Source organism: Aulonocara stuartgranti (assembly GCF_965226115.1).
Source record: "Aulonocara stuartgranti genome assembly, chromosome: 19".
NCBI lineage: Eukaryota > Metazoa > Chordata > Actinopteri > Cichliformes > Cichlidae > Aulonocara > Aulonocara stuartgranti.
Genome location: NC_138955.1, coordinates 32,655,351 through 32,673,442, shown reverse-complemented (window position 1 = coordinate 32,673,442; position 18,092 = coordinate 32,655,351). Strand labels below are relative to the sequence as shown.

Genomic DNA, 18,092 nt, shown 5'->3' with positions numbered 1-18,092 from the left:
GGCCATCTTGGATACAACTTTTGTTTTTTCAACAGGAAGAGGGCCATGTGACACATCAAACTTATTGGTAATGTCACAAGAAAAACAATGGTGTGCTTGGTTTCAATATAACTTTATTCTTTCATGAGTTATTTACAAGTTTCTCTTTGTTCACAGCCATTGACATGTCGAAGAGGTTAACACGTGAGGAGCGGATCCAAATTTTGTTGATATCTGGTGAACGCAGTAACCGGGATTTCAATGTAAGACACCCTACGAGACCACCCATCTCCCGTGCTACAGTTACCAAACTGCTTTCTAAATTTCATAAAACTGGTTCAGTGTTGGATTTGGACGCAAGAAAAGTGTCACTAATGAAGAAACGTCAGTGGCTGTCCTAGCTTCATTCAGCAAGAGCCCACAGCGTAGCACTCGCCGCATGTCACTGGAGAGTGGCATTAGTCGAACATCCCGTCGGCGGATATTAGCTACTCACAAATGGCACTCTTACAAACTCCAGCTACTGCAGCATCTCAACGAGGATGACCCAGATCGGCCACAGAATTTGCAGAATGGGCAAAACAAAACTTGGAACAGGACCCTCAGTTCACGCAGCAGATTTTGTTCAGTGATGAGGCAAACTTTTATGTGAACGGTGAAGTTAACAAACAAAACCATCGCTATTGGTCTGACACTAACCCACATTGGATGGATCCCTCCAAGACTGTTGGAACAACAAAAGTGATGGTTTGGTGTGGTATATGGGAACAACGATAGTAATAATAATAATAATGGATTGGATTTATATAGCGCTTTTCAAGGCACCCAAAGCGCTTTACAATGCCACTATTCATTCACTCTCGCATTCACACACTGGTGGAGGCAGCTACGGTTGTAGCCACAGCTGCCCTGGGGCAGACTGACAGAAGCGAGGCTGCCATATTGCGCCATCGGCCCCTCTGGCCAAAACCAGCAGGCGGTAGAGTAAAGTGTCTTGCCCAAGGACACAACGACCAGGACAGGGAGCCCAGGGATCGAACCGGCGACCTTCCGGTTAGAGATACGCTTCCCAACCCCCTGAGCCTCGGTCGCCCTGCCATAGTGGGTCCATTCTTCATCAATGGAAACCTCAAGGCCACTGGATATTTGAAATTGCTACATGATGATGTGTTTCCTTCTTTGTGCACTGAAGCTGGCACGTTCCCTGAGTTTTTCCAGCAAGATGGTGCACCACCACATTATGGGTGCCAGGTCCGAGCATTCCTAGATGAACAGTTTCCTGGAAAGTGGATTGGTCATCGTGGGCCAGTTGAATGGCCCACAAGGTCTCCCGATCTGACCCCCTTAGACTTTTATCTTTGGGGTCATCTGATGGCAATTGTCTATGGTGTGAAGATACGAGATGTGCAGCACCTGAAACTACGGATACTGGATGCCTGTGCTGGCATTTCTCCTGCAGTGTTGCTATCAGTGTGTGAAGAGTGGGAGAAGAGGGTTGCATTGACAATCCAACACAATGGGCTGCACATTGAACACATTTTATAAGTGGTCAGAAACTTGTAAATAACTCATGAAAGAATAAAGTTATATTGAAACCAAGCACACCATTGTTGTTCTTGTGACATTACCAATAAGTTTGATGTGTCACATGGCCCTCTTCCTATTGAAAAAACAAAAGTTGTATCCAAGATGGCCGACTCCTAAATGGCCACCACGGTCACCACCCATCTTGAGGAGTTTGCCCCCTCACATATACTAATGTGCCACAAACAGGACTTTAACATCACCAACCATTCCCATGTTATTACGATGTATCCATATAAATGGCCCACCCTGTACTTCAGGTACATGATGTGTGAACTAGCACACATCATGGAAACTGTTGAGCTACAAAGGCCCATTCCTCTGCAAACAAAAGTCTGGAGCCACACCGTAGTTTGACTAGGCAACCTCTAAATATCTTCTAATTGCATCTGTGGTGACTTTGCCATCTGCCCACCATTCCCAGTGCCTCTTCAAATAAATGCTGGAAATGAGTTCTACTTGTTGATTAGCCAAACTGTAAAAAAGAGAAGGGAAACTTCTCTGGCTGCTTTATTTATATGAACTCTGGACATGCTTAGTTTCCTCATGGTTTGTTTGCAAGTGTGTGTGTGTGTGTGTGTGTGTGTGTGTGTGTGTGTGTAGTGCTGGTTAAAGGTTTTATTGATCCATTGTCTTATAGTAAAGTTAACTGAAGTTTCCAAGGATTTGCATTCAGTGTGGTGATATTATTCATAAATATTTTTATTAAGAAATAACACAACCCTCTTATTTGTCATAAATTAGGCAAGTTCCTTTTTGATGAAACCAAGAAAGAAAGAGGTCTGAAAAAATATATAATATAAAAAAAATAATAGTATCACATTGCTGGGAGGTGTGATAGAGACAGATTTGGAAAAAAAATGATTCATGGCCAAGTGGTCAACAGACGGAGTGCTGAGGGCCTTGATGTTCCTCTCACATGGTGCTAAACACTGCCTCCCGACCGCCAGACGCCTGGTCACTTTAACTGCCTCCAAGTGAAGCAACACACAGATCAGGATTCAGTTAGTTAAGAAAAATGTTTCACCACTTTGAAGAATTCAGGCTATAGTCCTGCTTTATTTGAATTTTCTCTGTTTGTTATTCTATGTTTTAGTTATAGGTTCTTATTAACACATTGCAATGCACTCTGTTGTAGTGGGTTAGGGTTAGTGGATTTTTTGGGAAAGATAAAAATACCTGAGCATATATAACTGCTGGAACAAAACAGCAACCCCTCCAATTCATTTCAGTTTTATTTATACAGCGCCAAATCACAACAACAGTCGCCTCAATGTGCTTTATATCATACGGTAGATCCTACAATAATACATACAGAGAAAAACCCAACAATCATATGACCCCGTATGAGCAAACACTTTGGTTATCTTTTAATGCGATGACCCGTGGTTACAGATACACCAACAGGATTACCTTTCATATTTTACTCTTTAGCGTAAAAAATTTTTTTCCAGGAAAAGAATAAATTCTCTTAAAGTACAGTAAAAGCATATTTGTATTTCATAATTTCCCACCTCTGCTAAATGTATGTCTGTGTAGTTGTACGGCTCACATAAATCTCTCTACAGAGGCACAGTGAGAGCAGTCAGGACCATGGCTACATTTAGGTTACAGCCTTGATTTAAGATGAGCCCAAATGTTCTAAATGAATGTTAGTTGATGTAATGTCCTCCACAGTGATGAAATATGAATATGTTTAGAGACTTGGAGCAGCTCTTAGCTCATTAATGTAAACACGCTGCTAAGCACAGGTTCTGTAGAACTGCACCAGTGACTCCCACATTCCACTGGGACACAGACCAACATTTCTGGTTGTTTCATAACTCTTTATCTTTCACTGTCTCTCTTTCTCTTTGTCTGTCTGGGTCTCTTGCCCACAGTTTCCCCCTCAGGCTTTACTTTCCCTCAGGCTTTATGTCCTTCATCATCACTTTTGCCCCTTTCCCTTTCTTTCCTGTGAGATTCTCACCCTCTCTGTAAGCTTTTCTCTCTGTCGCCATCATCTCTTTTTTTATGCTTCAACATCTGCCAACACTTTTTGAGCTCCACATGAGTGATCCCTCAGAAGTTTAATCTGTGACACTAAATAATAACCACCATATGCCATTTACAACCATCTAACTTTCATCTAGAGTGATTTAAAGGTAACAACGGAAAGGTTTTCATTGTGTTGCACGCCTCATGAACATAATGTGCTGTATTGAGAATTTCGTGTAGTGTTACTGGATAGAATGAGCTCAAGTATTAGAGCTGGTCATCTAATAATAATAATGCAGAGAATGGGCCACAGGCAGCTTCTGTTTCCAGAGTAGCCATTTCAGTTCCAGTTAGAATAGACAAACTGATCTTTATGTTATCAGTTTTATTTATATAGAGCCAAATCACAACAACAGTTGCCTCAAGGAACTTTATATTGTCAGGTAAAGATCATAAGGATCATACAGACAAAGTCCAGCAATAAGATGAGCAAGAACTTAAGGGAAGGCCTAAGGGAAGCATGTATAGTGTAAACAGAATTGGTCCTAGCACTGAACCCTGTGGAACTCCATAATTAACCTCAGTGTGTGAAGAGGACTCTCCATTTACATGCACAAACTGGAGTCTATTAGATAGATATGATACAAACCACTGCAGTGCAGTACCTGTAATACCTACAGCATGTTCTAATCGCTCTAATAGGATATTATGGTCGACAGTATCGAACGCTGCACTGAGGTCTAGCAGGACAAGCACAGAGATGAGTCCAATGTCAGAGGCCATAAGAAGATCATTTGTAACCTTCACTAAAGCTGTTTCTGTGCTGTGATGAGCTCTGAAACCTGACTGAAACTCTTCAAATAAACCTCTGCAGATGATCTGTTAGCTGTTTGACAACTACTCTTTCAAGGATGTTTGATATGAAAGGAAGGTTGGCTCAACTCTTTTTGTCTGAACTTTATGTCTTTCTCTGAATTTAAATAACATTTTTATTTAGCTTTTGTTGTACTGTTCTTCACATATGTTTTTGTGTTTTTGCCTAATACATGAGCCTACAGGTAAGCTTTTCTTGAGTGGGATGGGATGGATCTTTGTCCTTCGTTTAAAAGGAAGAAGGAAGAAAGGATACCACATTTTTTTCCCATTATATCAAGTTTTTTTATAAATTGATTTTATTTTTGGCGTTTAATACTAGAAACACCAAATAGTCCATGTCATTTTGACCAAATAGAAATTAACACAAAGCCACAGCCTAGATAAAACAATGACTGCACACATGTTGACATGAAGCCTGCTATAGCATAACTAAGAGCTGGCTAGATGTGTTTAAGAATAATAATAAATGTGATATAAAAATAAGAAATAAATATACTGTAGTTAAATGTAGGTTGGTCTCTGTCTGTTCGGAGCAGGAACCAAAGCTGAACTTAGCTGGGTCTAGAAGAATTCATATGGATAAGAGAACAATGTTTATTGTTGCTGGATTTAAGATGTTTGTGATTTCTTTTTTTTTTTTTTTAGCAAAAATAACGAGAGGACAAAATGAGAACCCTCTCAAGCTCTGCGCTGCAGTAGCTGCAGTAGCTGTGTTTAATGCCGTACACTGAAAGATATGTTTACACTACACTACAAATTGCTTTTTTTAATTAAACATTTTACACATTTGGACGTCTTAAATGTAAAAAAAAAAAGAAAAATGTCAGCTACTGACCAAACACTGGTGCATAGTTGAATGTACATTTAACTCCTTAAAGAACAGTCACAGGGTTGAAGGTAACTAACACATTACTAGCAACAATTAATATTAATAAATAATTAATAACATAGGAATACAGAAATTCCTGTGTGCTGTTCACAGCTATTACACATTCTCTATTAATTCTCTAAATATGTTCTAAGGATAATGTCTGTACCCACGTGGAATAAAGTTTAGTTCATTTGAAGAATCAATAATCTGTTTATAAATATGTTATTAATGAAGGAGTTAAGCCACATATATATTTCATGGCAGAGGAAGGGAGCGTCTCCCTCAGGCCACGAGGCTTTACTCCATATCATTCATTTATAATTAATCTGCACCATGCGGGACCTGCTGGATGAAAATCCTGCAACAGACCAGATCTGTGCTCTTCCCATTCTCTTGCAAACATGGGAGGTCCTTTTTCATTGCTGCTACTGAAAAAAGGAGGAGGAGGAGGAAATGATACTGAACGGATATTTGTGCATCTATTAATCTGTTTCTATCTCAGCTGCTTACGCCTTCCTCCATGCTGGCTTATAATATATATGTGAAGCATGGAAGTGACCCTGGTGTAGAAGCACATTTTCATTTTTATTTTCTGAATGTATCAGTCTATTAGTAACTTCAGTTATTTCACCAAATTAAAAGGAAATATTGAACAGTAATAATTTGTTGGAGGTTCACATCCACGTCATAACAATTGTCAGTTAACAAGGGCCTGTTAAAATAGTATATTATTTCATGCTATACAGTACATGGTGCGATAAGTGTATTTTTCCGATGCGACATAGTATTTTATTCTATTTTTATATAGTATGTTATTCTATTGTTTCTTTTATTTTTGCTGTGACTTTGAACTGTCCACTCTCTGCTGTGACCCAACAAATTTCCCACCTGTGGGACTAATACAGGTTATCTTATCTTATTCATACTTACAGTTTTTATTTGTTTTGGGGATAAATAAAAAACAAGGAGGGGAGGGCAGACGTGATATTTTTTAAGAACAATGTTTGTGTGTTTCAAACACAGAATATGTAGACGTGAGCATAATTTGATCTAATAAAATCTGTCAGTAGTTTGATTTATTTCAAAATAAAAACATGAACATTGTATTTTAGTGTCAAACATGTTCTTCTATCTAATAATGATACACATGAAGCAAACAGTTCATCAGCTGGTTCAGAGAAAGAGACAAAGTAACACAGTTTAGCAGCTCCCAGATTTAGTGTGTTGGCCGTGTCCACTGTATTATCTCTCTCCAGTAAGCCGTCTCCTGCACCAATAATCTACTGCTGTTCCAGGAGCAGCAATGTTAAATTCTGATGTGCTGATATTTGGTTGGTTCTTAGAAACTCCGAGCACAGAGTTAACACACGTGTACAGAGAATTGATGCAGCCTTCTTTTGTCCCTAGTTAATCAGAGGTGAAGTGATGCTGCCAATGCAAAGAAAGAAAGAAAAACAATAGATTTACTGCAGATGTGAGACAGTGGTATCAGTGCAGCATCTCTTCAGCAGCACCAGGGCAGCCAGACAGGCGGAGAGAAAAGGCCCAACACTGCATGATGGCTGCAGGCAAGAAAAAAGACACTGCTGACAAACGCATTAATTACTTTATCATCTCAATTTCCCATTAACCTTACATGCCACCTTCCAGGTAAGCCAGCTGGAGGAGGATGAGCGGTGCAAGGCTCTGGTGCCAGTGACTCCTCATCAACCAGGGAAAAACTCTGAGGTGAGCAAAGATGAAGAAATCAGGAGACAATGGTTTTGCCTGCTTCTCACAAAAGCAAAGCAAAGACAAAAATGACCAGATAACATTGTGATTAGCATTCATTTGGCAGTTTTTACCCAGTTATGATTACCAAACATACGTCTAATTTAATTAATGCAACTCAATTCCTTCATTTGCATTTTCAGTTCTTTCTTAATATTGGCGCGTCAGGCTTTTTCCTTTTTTGTCTTTGCCTCCGTTTGGTTGACCAGTGTCTCTCACTTATCTTTTATGTCTGACTGACTGGAAAAGAAAGATAAAAATGCAACTAAGAGAAGTGTGATTAGGGCATTAGTGGGTGACCCAGAAGAATGAGGGATATTTCTCATTAGTCTTCATTAAAGGCGGGAGCTCGGGGTAACTCCCCGCGGTGCTACAGAGACTTGTTACCTCACCATTCCTTCCTTTGGTTTTTTGTTTGTTCTCTTGTTGGCATAGCCAAAGCAGAGAGAAAATAATAATAATAATAATTAAAATATAAAAAGTCCAAAATTTACAAGATTATATTTCTTATAAGTAAAGTGATACAAACATGCAATAAGGTGAATAATTTGGGATTTGGGGAGGAAGACAAAAAACTTTCAACCTTTGTGGAATGGTGTAAGTCTTGGGTGCATCTTTTACACAACAGTAGTCAATGTTAAGTGATCCAGTAGAGAAGTATGATGGTATAAAAAGGCGTGTGAAGTTTGCCTGGCTGTTTAACAGCAGTGTTTTAAACAAAACATGTAGAAGAAACGTTACAGATGGCCTAAAACTTCACCTCTATAAGACCTAAAACGTAAAAAGACAGCATTTTCTAAAAAGTAATTAACAAACCACTGGCAGAAAACAACGTGAGAGCGATATATTTTAAGTTTATGTGGCCCCCAAACTCATCTTGAAAAGGTCAACTCAGCAAAAACATATTTCTCTACATATGTAGCACAACACATTGCAGTGACACCCACTTTTAGCTGAGACAGCACACAACTCATACTTGCAATATTTGGCTCCCCACTATCCATCATAGCAGTGTCGAAATATAATATCCACAACTGCAAATTAGCATGAAGACAAGCTCCCTGACAGGCTTTGGCACAGGTATTCCTCTCTGTAATTTGAGAGGGAAATACAAGCAGAAAGCAGCTCTGGATTCATTTAGACATTCAAGAGTTCATATAAAGTGTAGTCTCATTCCAAACTTTGGTCCAATGCATTGTTGTAGATTACATTAGGGTCTGTTTTTCTTTTGCGTTAAGCAGTCTGCCAGAATGGACGAGGAAGCAGAAGATGAAAGGTTAACACGAGCATATGGATCTACTACGAAAACCCTCAACACACACACAGACACGCATCTGCACAGGCACCCCCTCATTAAAACTTTGGAAAATCTGAGAGGAAAGTGTTAATCAGATGTTTAATTACCACCCCCGACCATCTGAATTTATTGAAGCACTTGAGTGTTGCCGTTTTTCATTTTTGAAGGCAGGAGGGCTTTCAGGCCTTTTCCACCACTTGCTGAAATGTTAATTATGACCCTGGCAGAAGAATTGAAGTCTGGGGTAGAATAGAGGGGCAAATACAAAGCAGCTGTGGCTGTGCTGACACTGGTACTGGAGCTATAGGGCCAGACGCAAAGAACTTGGATTCAGCATAAGAAGGAGACAACATTTGGGCTAAACTCTGAGCTCAGGCTGAGATCTGGGTTAGAGTGTTGGGGCTAAAATGAATCTGGTGACTAGACTGAGAGGCTGAGACTAACAATGATTACTGATTATGTCACTGATCACAGAACTGAGCTGTAGCCAAAGCTTAACTAAGTATGGTGCTGTGATTTAGCTTAATGTGGCTCTGTGGTTAAGACTGGGACTGGATGAGAGACTACATTTGGGGTTAGATAAAGGAGAAAAGAAACAAAATTGAGACTTGGTATAAAACGGACACTTTACCTGAAGTTTTGGAGGAAGGAGGTGGGTGGAGCAAAATGTGGAATAGGCAACAGGTTCAGAGTAAGATGCAGACTGGACTTCACTGTGGGAGCCACTTGGACTAGGACTGAACTTGAATTTGGAAAAGATTTGCACTGGTACACTGGAACCAGGTCACCAGTCTATAAGAAGACTTTTCAGTCAGTTAAAAGTCTGCTTCACAGCCTAATCCAAACCCAAGTTGTTTCTGTTGGATGAATCCAAACAGTGGGTGAGAAGTTTAAAACAATGAGTAAAACTGAAAAAGACTTTACGCTTTGATAGAGGGCCACTTATCTAATTCAGAAATTGCTGAAGACAGAGCATGGAGGTGTGCCAAAGGTCGTATCAGTACATGCAGTATTTCATGTCTCTGGATGAGAGCATGCTGGGCATTTACACAATGTACAATAACTGATCAAACACAAATTTCCTTACTTGTTGTGTAAAGTTTATTTAAATGCAGTTCTTCTAAGATTTCTATTTGGTGTGGATGTGGATGAAAATGCAGTTGAAAGGGGTACAGCTGACCCCCCTCCTGACACTAAACAGGTCTGGGTGGCTGTTAAGACGCTAAAATATGTTACTTAACTGAGACTCCAAAACAGGTTCCTGTTCCCTGAGGAGGATCCTCGGATGGTAGTTTGTGAATGGAGCTGCATGGAGCTGGACTGAAGACACTTTCCTCCCCACAAGGAGGCAGAAGGCTAGAGAGCCTGTAATAGAGAGAGGGAGCACATTGATTCAGCCTCGCATTGAAAAATAAAACATTCACTCCAGCACGTGCACACCTTCATGCATAATCCACGAGAGGCTGAACATAAATACACATCGCTGTTCTGTGTCATTTCATTTAGGAAGATGATGCAACAAGAAATTCTTCTTTTCTACTGCAACACTGAACAGTTAAAACAGGATTATGATAGTAAAAAGTGTTTCACTCATATACTCTATGAATAGCTTTGTGTGGATGTTGAAAAAAATCCTCTGTTAACAATTTAATTCATGATTTTATGATTCAAATTCAGCAGGTTAATCTCTGACATCTTTGTGAGCATCGCGTTTTAAATAACTAATGTTTGCTCATGTTAACGACGACTCTGGTCACATTACTGTAACCCACTGCAGCTGCATGAACTTAAACACAGCTTCCACCATGTGAGATCTCTTGAGCCACCACCAGAGGGTTCTTGCTCTCACAAAACTCACAAGTGCCTTTCACCTGTAAAGCTCACTGTGAAAGCAATCCTGTACACCACCAGTGGAGGCTCCTGGTTTGCTTTTAGCTAATTCTTTGACTGTAAATTACAATAAAAAAATAAAGTAAATTCTAATAAAGTAAACATGTCATACATATACTTGTGTCTTTCTTCAGATGAAGGTCCTTTTACAGCAGGATTTTCCCTTCAGTGGGACTTGGAAGTATTTCTGGGACTCTCTGATTGACCAAAACAGTGCACAGTGTAATTACCACTGTGTTATTAGACATGTAGTTCAAGCTCAAAGTTGGTCTTGGGCCAAGAGAATATTGAGCACCTTATTTGTTACACAAAAATAACAATGCCCCCGGCCAACCCCGAACTTAAAAAGACATATGAGCTTATTCCCACTTCAGTGATTCCATTTAGATTTTCTCAAGGTATGCATCTGTAACGGCTTTCAACAGAAAGGACAATTCTGTTTTTCTCTTTTCCAAGTTTGCTCTTGCAGACAGAAGATGAGGAGGGTGAAAACAAGCAGCAGCAATTTGTCCTTTCTTTGTCTTGACCAACTTTGCTCTTCCTGCTTGCTTCCCTCTGTTTGCCCCCCCTACCTTTTTTTTTTTCTTTTTTTGATGTGTTTGCCTTCACGGCTTCTGAGCACTCTCTAATTCCATCTGGCCGCAACAGAGAAGGCGACGCGGTGAGAAAAAGCATTTCCATATGTGCAAATTAGGGACCCCCACACCCCTCCCCACCCAATCTCCATACGTGTGCACACGCACGCTCACACACACATGCACAGATGCATGCATGCAAGCTGTACCTTGCCTCATACGTACTGACTGCCAAAGCTGTTAATAAGTTGTCACCACTATTATGTCTACATCAACAACTATGACCTGGGGGGAAACAATCACAATTAATAATAGAATGGCAAGCACAATACACATTATTATTATTATTATTATTATTATTATTATTATTATTATTATTATTATCTTCCAAATTGCAAGTGCTGATTATGACAATTATCTTAGATTGAAAGTACTCCACCTGCAGCTTTATTATCTGCACTCTGCTGCCATTCTTCAATTCCTTTGGTGAATTACAACTTCCCCACTCACAGCACGCCTCTGCAAAACAAATGTTAGCAGTTCATTTGGTTTCAAGGAAAAGGAAGAATGAGCAGAGAGACACACAGTGACAATTAAAGCTATCCATCCTGGCCTTTGGGAATCACACACACACACACACACACACACACACACGCACAAACACACACACACACACACACACACACATGCGCACACACACACACACACACACACACACACACACACACACACACACACACACTCTCTCTCTCTCTGTAGGGCTTCTGTTTCTATTTTTGCCCATTTGAAGACTTGACAGACTCTGCAGGTTCAGAGTTTTTATCTGAAATATCTGAGATAAAGAAAATGTTAAAAGCTGAAAATTAATGCATTCGTCAGTTTGTTTTTTTTCTTCTTATCTTGCTTGTCTGTTGTCTGTCAGTCCTCCATCCCCCACTGCACAAGGAAACACAGAATGCTTAATAAAGATGCATGTACAGTACTGCTTTGTCTTTCTCTCTTGCCCATGCCTCGGTGCCATTCATGGCACGAACTACTCTATTTTGTCTTGGTAAACTGGGATCATTCAATCAATGCCTGTTTGTAAGCAGATACAGGACAGCTAAGTAGATTGTGACATATTGAGAGATTCCACCTTGTGTGCGAACAGTCAATACAACTATTCTTTGTTGTGGCTAAAGCTAAGCATAACAGCTCCAGGTGACATTGGGTTGTCATATTTGTGTAGGATATAACTGTGTGCGTGTGTGTGATGATTTCACCCACCATATATCAATTTTCCTTAAAAATACATTTAGAGTTGATCAACCCCAAAAGTGTTAGTTTGATCAGCAGTATATTTACACTGGTTTGGGCATGTGCGTGAATAATAGAGAAAGAAAAACACTACAGTGGCATCAGGTAAGACCATCTGAATCCAGTGGATGTGGATATATGTCACCATGATATTTATCTTGAAAATCATCTATCTCTGTCAATACCTCAGATAAATAAAATATGTATATACATAATTGTTTACTTCTTTCATTATCATTTATCAAGCTGAATTTTGATTAAAAGATGGAATCCTAATTTTATATTTGATGCTTAAACCTAATTATTAATTTACTCTTTTTTGAATAGAGAATGTAATAATATTTCTGTGAATTCTGTTTACATTATACATGCTTCCCTTAGGCAGCATCATTAGAAGACATAGCATACATTTACACTGCTATGCAGATGACACCCAGCTCTATCTGTCCATGAAGCCAGATAACACACACCAATGAGTTAAACTGCAGGAATGTCTTAAAGACATAAAGACCTGGATGGCCGCTAACTTTCTGCTTCTTAATTCAGATCAAACTGAGGTTATTGTACTCGGCCCTGAAAAGCTTAGAAATATGGTATCTAACCAGATTCTTACTCTGGATGGCATTACCTTGGCCTCCAGTAACACTGTGAGGAACCGTGGAGTCATGTTTGACCAGGACATGTCCTTCAATGCACATATTAAACAAATATGTAAGACTGCTTTCTTCCATTTGCGCAACATCTCTAAAGTTAGAAATATCCTGTCTCAGAGTGACGCTGAAAAACTAGTTCATGCATTTATTACTTCCAGGCTGGACGACTGTAATTCATTATTATCAGGAAGTCCTAAAAACTCCCTGAAAAGCCTTCAGCTAATCCAAAATGCTGCAGCAAGAGTCCTGACAGGGACTAGAAAGAGAGCAGATTTCTCCTGTTTTGGCTTCCTGTTAAATCCAGAATTCAAAATCCTGCTCCTCACATACAAGGTCTTAAATAATCAGGCCCCCTCTTGAAGAGCTCATAGTACCTCATCACCCCATTAGACCACTTCGCTCTCTTAGACTGCTGTTTTACTCTGAGGGTGTTTAAAAGTAGAATGGGAGGCAAAGAGACAGACACCCTGTCTACTTTAAAATTAGGCTTTAAACTTTTTTTTTTTGATAAATCATATAGTTAGGACTGGATCTGGTGACCTTGAATTGAATTTCTGGCAAAGGAGATTTACAGAAAACAGTTTGCTTCAATTTTCAATTTGATCCAATATCCGTCTTCACTGATAGATGAATATAGATCTTATTTCAATTACTAATAACTGTTTCACATTTAACTCATGAGGTCAGCTTTCCACATTGTTCATGTAAAGATTTATCAGAAAATGTAAACATATTACTAATGTGCAAGACTTTATGGAGTTTTCTATATGCCCGTCAGCTAGACTTGGCTTTGGTGTTTTGGAAGCATGAGATCATACTGGGACAAAATAACCTTCCATAAATGGGTCCAAAATAAATCCAGTATGGATCCAGATGAGCTGGCCTTATAGTATAAAAACAGAGCACTCACTGTGAAACAGGCTAAACACTGATTGGCTACATCTTAAAACTGATGTCACAATTTAAATAACTATTGTAGAAAGTAGAATAGTCAGAGTTTATCATTTAGTCCACATCTGCCTCCGATTACCAAACCTGCAGTCCCTCACGCTGTTCCACCTCAGCCTGCAGCGTTTTACCTCCTTAGTCTCAGATCTGAACCCGTTTGGCTGTTGTGCTCTGGATTTCACCCTTTATTTGCTCGGATTAGTTCTTCCTGGCTGCTCAGACTAGCAAGGAACCCATTTTCCACGCGTTCGGTCACACACTTCATGCCACTCTGTCCCGACTCAAAATCCCATTTGAGTGGAGTCAGAGTGGCAGTAATTGCTCATGTTTTATCTAACTACAGTTCCCTACATATTTATTTATCAATCGTATCTAGCTAGCTCTGGCTCACGTTACAGTAAACAACAATGAGTGTAAACAATCGTTGCTAGGCAACCTGGCTGCCTGCATTAGTGGTTTTATATTAATGTATATGGTAAATGTATAGCAGTTTTAGGTAAAGGTGGTAATATTTTTTTCCATTTGATCCTACACACCTACACACCATAAGTCGTGAGATATGAGATGATGGGGTTTTAATTTAACAGACTGGGAGGATTTTTAAAATGACAAGAAGTCAAAATGACCCCTTGGTGGTTCCACATGTCCCAATAACTGACACAAATGTTTGCCCCACGACGATCCACTTGACCTCTTCATGTTCGAGGCGAGCGGAGCCTTGAAGGCACAGCAGACAGTGATACAGGCGATCAAATGCAAACAGTGTTAAAGACAACATGAAGGGTTTTATACGAGTAATATGTTTTTGCTCATCAATATGGATATGTATCAGAGTGTGTGTGTGTGTGTGTGTGTTAGAAACAGCTGACAGTAAAGATTAAAAGTGCTTTGAGGGGCCAAGGGAAAATCTTGGGCCCCCGTGACCTCTCCTGCAGCTTGGGCCTTTCTGCGTCTACGGGCTGGGGCCCAGCTGTTGCTGTACTGGGTGTCTGCCAGCTAGAGGACAGATCTGTCCCCAGCCTTATGCACACACACACACACATGCACAGGCAGAGAAATAAGAAGGCTCAAACAATGTGGAAAAAAGACACTCACACTAACATGTGCAGCCATGTGTTTTTCTCACACACAAAGATCATTTGCAGTGATCTGTTTGTTTGTTTGTTTCATGGGGGCATATCATCTCTGAGCCTGACAGAGGGCAGTTGTGGTCTGAGGAAAATCCTCTCGATGCGTCTCTCTGAAGGAGAAAAATCAAATCAAATAAAATTCATTGTTTCCCCAACAACAAACCCAGGAGCCATACTCAACAATCACTCACTCCAGTGGCTCACACAATTGCCAAAGTGATAATATCCACAGAAAAAAAAACTGGGGATGACAACATAAAATAGTTCCTTGTAATGTGAGACAAACGAGATGGGAATAATTCAGATGATTCTCACTCTGCAAACATGGCCCACTTAAATGCATTGTAACATTTCCTGTGTTTCTTACCAGGTTCCTTTTTTCCCACAATAATAACTTCAATTAGGAAGTGTCCACCAAAGCAGGGCTGAGAAAGAAATCCAATATCCAAAGCTGCAGTACCCCCAATATCTGTTATTTTATGGGACAAACAGTGGAAATGTCAGACGATGTCCCTTCCCTTGAACTATGCAAGACTATGAACTGAACTCAGATAGTTAGACGTGTGGTCTACCAGGTATGTTTTGTCTCATGCTTGTTAGACATCTGCTGTTTCACACTACTATTTACTGGTAAACAGTACTATTAGTGATGCGAGGCAGACACACAAAAGAGCAAAAGAAAAAAAACCTCTCATCTTCAGCTGACTGGGATACTTCCTCACTGCTTCATGTCTGAAGATGCTTGTCTTTTATTGTCTCATTCCTTATTTAAATGGAGCCCCTCATGTGTCATTTAAAGACAGATGATAAAAATAAATAAAAGGAGAGCGGGAGTAAAGCAGCGGATGGGGGTGGGGGCACTACCACTGTCTCTTTGTCTCTTTCTAACATGGACATCAGTTTGAATCTTTAAGATAAAAATGAATGCAACTATTTCCAATTTAATTAAAGAATGAAAATCTTTTTTACTCAGTGATGTCATGTTAGGGTCGTTGACTGTGGGTGACTCCACAGAATAGCTACCAGGACTGACACCTATTTAAATTTTTCCGTAGGTGTTTCGAGTAAGATCTGTTTTTTACTCAAAGCTCACGATGAGCTTCTCCCTATGAAGTATGTTCTAAGAGTTACAGCCCTTAGATGGCCAAGCAATATTGCCAAATATAAATTACTTATGCTTTGTAGCAATTTTGCACTTTTTGAATGATTCTAAAAACACCTATATCTATGCCTATATCTATATACAGTATCTTTATCTAGATATAGAGTTAGCAGCTGGACAGTGTAGCTGCAAGGTTCCTCATGCTTGGCTCCCCATACTACACAATCTTGCCTCAGAACATGAGTGCAAGTTAGTATGGATGAGTAACAGCAGGTACTCATCCACACTGGGTAACACCTGCACATGACGAATCCCCACAAGGGTACAAAACCATAGCCCTGTGAGAGACTGGCGCCTACCCAGGGTGTGCCCTGCCTATTGCCCTATACCCACATAGCAAGGAGGTCTGGCCCAGATCTGTTATCAAGCCAGCACTGCTGGCAGACGTCTGGGATGATAAGACATATGTCATCCAGATATGGGCCAGGCCTGGCACAAATGGCACTGTCTATGTGATGGCATGCCATGTCTGGCCTGATTGTGGTTTGGTGTCTGTGACCCAGGACCATAGAAAACAGGTCTGGCCTGGATCTGGCATCAAGCTTGCACTGCTGACTGACCGGTGTCATGGCAGGGTGTATGTCAACCAGATGTGGGCCATGTCTGGCAATGATGGCACTATTTATGTTGCTATTTTCCTATTTTAGTTAGAAGACCCAAATGCCATGTTGCAATACTATACTGCTATGATAGCCAACGTTTCAAATGCAGGTTTGACAGGTTTGTGACTGTACACTATATCCAAAACTGTAGCTCAGGAGGTACCTACTGATCGGAAGGTTAGTGGTTCGATCCCTGGCTCCTCTAGTCTGCATGTCAAGAGTGTGAATGTGTATGAATGTAGTTAGGAAGCACTCAGTTTAGGGAAAGTGTGTGATTGGCTGAATGTGGCATGTTGTATAGAGCACGGGAGACTAGAAAAGCACTATATGAGAGTCAGGCCATTCACTGTCTGAACGGAGTTTCGTCATATTACTTTTTCACTGTTTTGCATGTTCTGGCCCTGATTAAGGTACACATTAGGCTGATATCTATGGCCAGAGCTGAAACTGTTCTGCGCCAGCAGTGTGTCTACAACTGGCCCGTGGCTGCACACAACTTACACATGCCCCACATACCGCAAAGAATGACGGCCCTTTGGTGGCCCACATCAGGTTTGCCAAAGGTAATCCACACATGGGCCATCACAGGACCACCAGTGTGTCTGCAACTGGCCTTGTGCTGGCCCATGCGTGGGCCACATGGATGGATGGATGGATTTTACAGCAGCATCGAACTACCAGTCAATATACTGCCTCTCCACAACCTGAAGGCTCCACATTAGCATTGTAGTAACCAATACTTAACCCCAAACAGTTCATTCTGTTCATCTGGACGTTTTCAGTGTGAGAAACATTTCGTCATCCAGGTGACTTCTTCAGTCTCAGCTGACTGCAGGTTTCCCCAACCTTATAAACAGGACATTTGCATAATGACTGAGACTAGCCCACCGAATGAACAATGGGCTGGGAGGTCAGATGCTTGATCATTAATATGCAAATTTTTCTGTCCATTGATCCACAACCACTAACCAAAGACCACTGATCATTGATCAAAGACCATTGATCATTGGCCAATGAGTACCATTCACAGAGAGTTGGGGAATGGCTGCAATCACAGCATTGTAAGATGGTGACAGATGTACCCTTAGGCCCCGTCCTCGATTCAGAGATGGTCTTTCCCTTTTCATGTAAATGGCCTCCTTGACTCTTCTGTGTTGTGCCATCCTCTTAGCCAGAGGTTGTTTGGTTTCCCCGATGTATAAATCATGGCAGTCCTCCTGGCACTTAACAGCGTACACTATGTTACTCTGTTTGTGTTGAGAGACCAGATCCTTGGTGTGAACCAAGATCATTGAATGAACAAAATAATACAGACTTCGGAGTCCTGGCCTGACGGGTTAGCTCTTCTGTGTTGTGCCATCCACATAGTCAATACATTATCATCCTTCTGGCAGACAAGGGTAGGTACACAGTTTTGCTAAACCAGAAAGTCCATGTTGAGAAAATGTTGTCACTGTTCAGTGACAAAAATACTTATGAGCC

At 40.6% G+C, this 18,092-nt stretch overlaps 1 long non-coding RNA gene and 1 pseudogene across 5 annotated transcripts in view; both read left to right on the top strand.

Moving 5' to 3' along the window:
• Positions 1 to 18,092, top strand: part of LOC309695388 — a 215,442-nt pseudogene that overhangs the window by 150,921 nt on the left and 46,429 nt on the right. The gene's annotated exons all lie outside the window — the stretch shown is intronic.
• LOC309695268 overlaps positions 1 to 18,092 on the top strand; it is a 42,862-nt gene that overhangs the window by 5,598 nt on the left and 19,172 nt on the right. The window contains exons 3-5 of one of the 4 annotated variants that reach the window (XR_014273097.1): positions 6,695 to 6,855; positions 6,938 to 7,015; positions 9,612 to 10,272. This is a non-coding gene — a long non-coding RNA (uncharacterized lncRNA). Of the gene's footprint in view, positions 1 to 6,694; positions 6,856 to 6,937; positions 10,273 to 18,092 lie in introns of those variants that run through there. The other 3 variants (XR_014273098.1, XR_014273096.1, XR_014273099.1) reach the window with 3 other exon arrangements.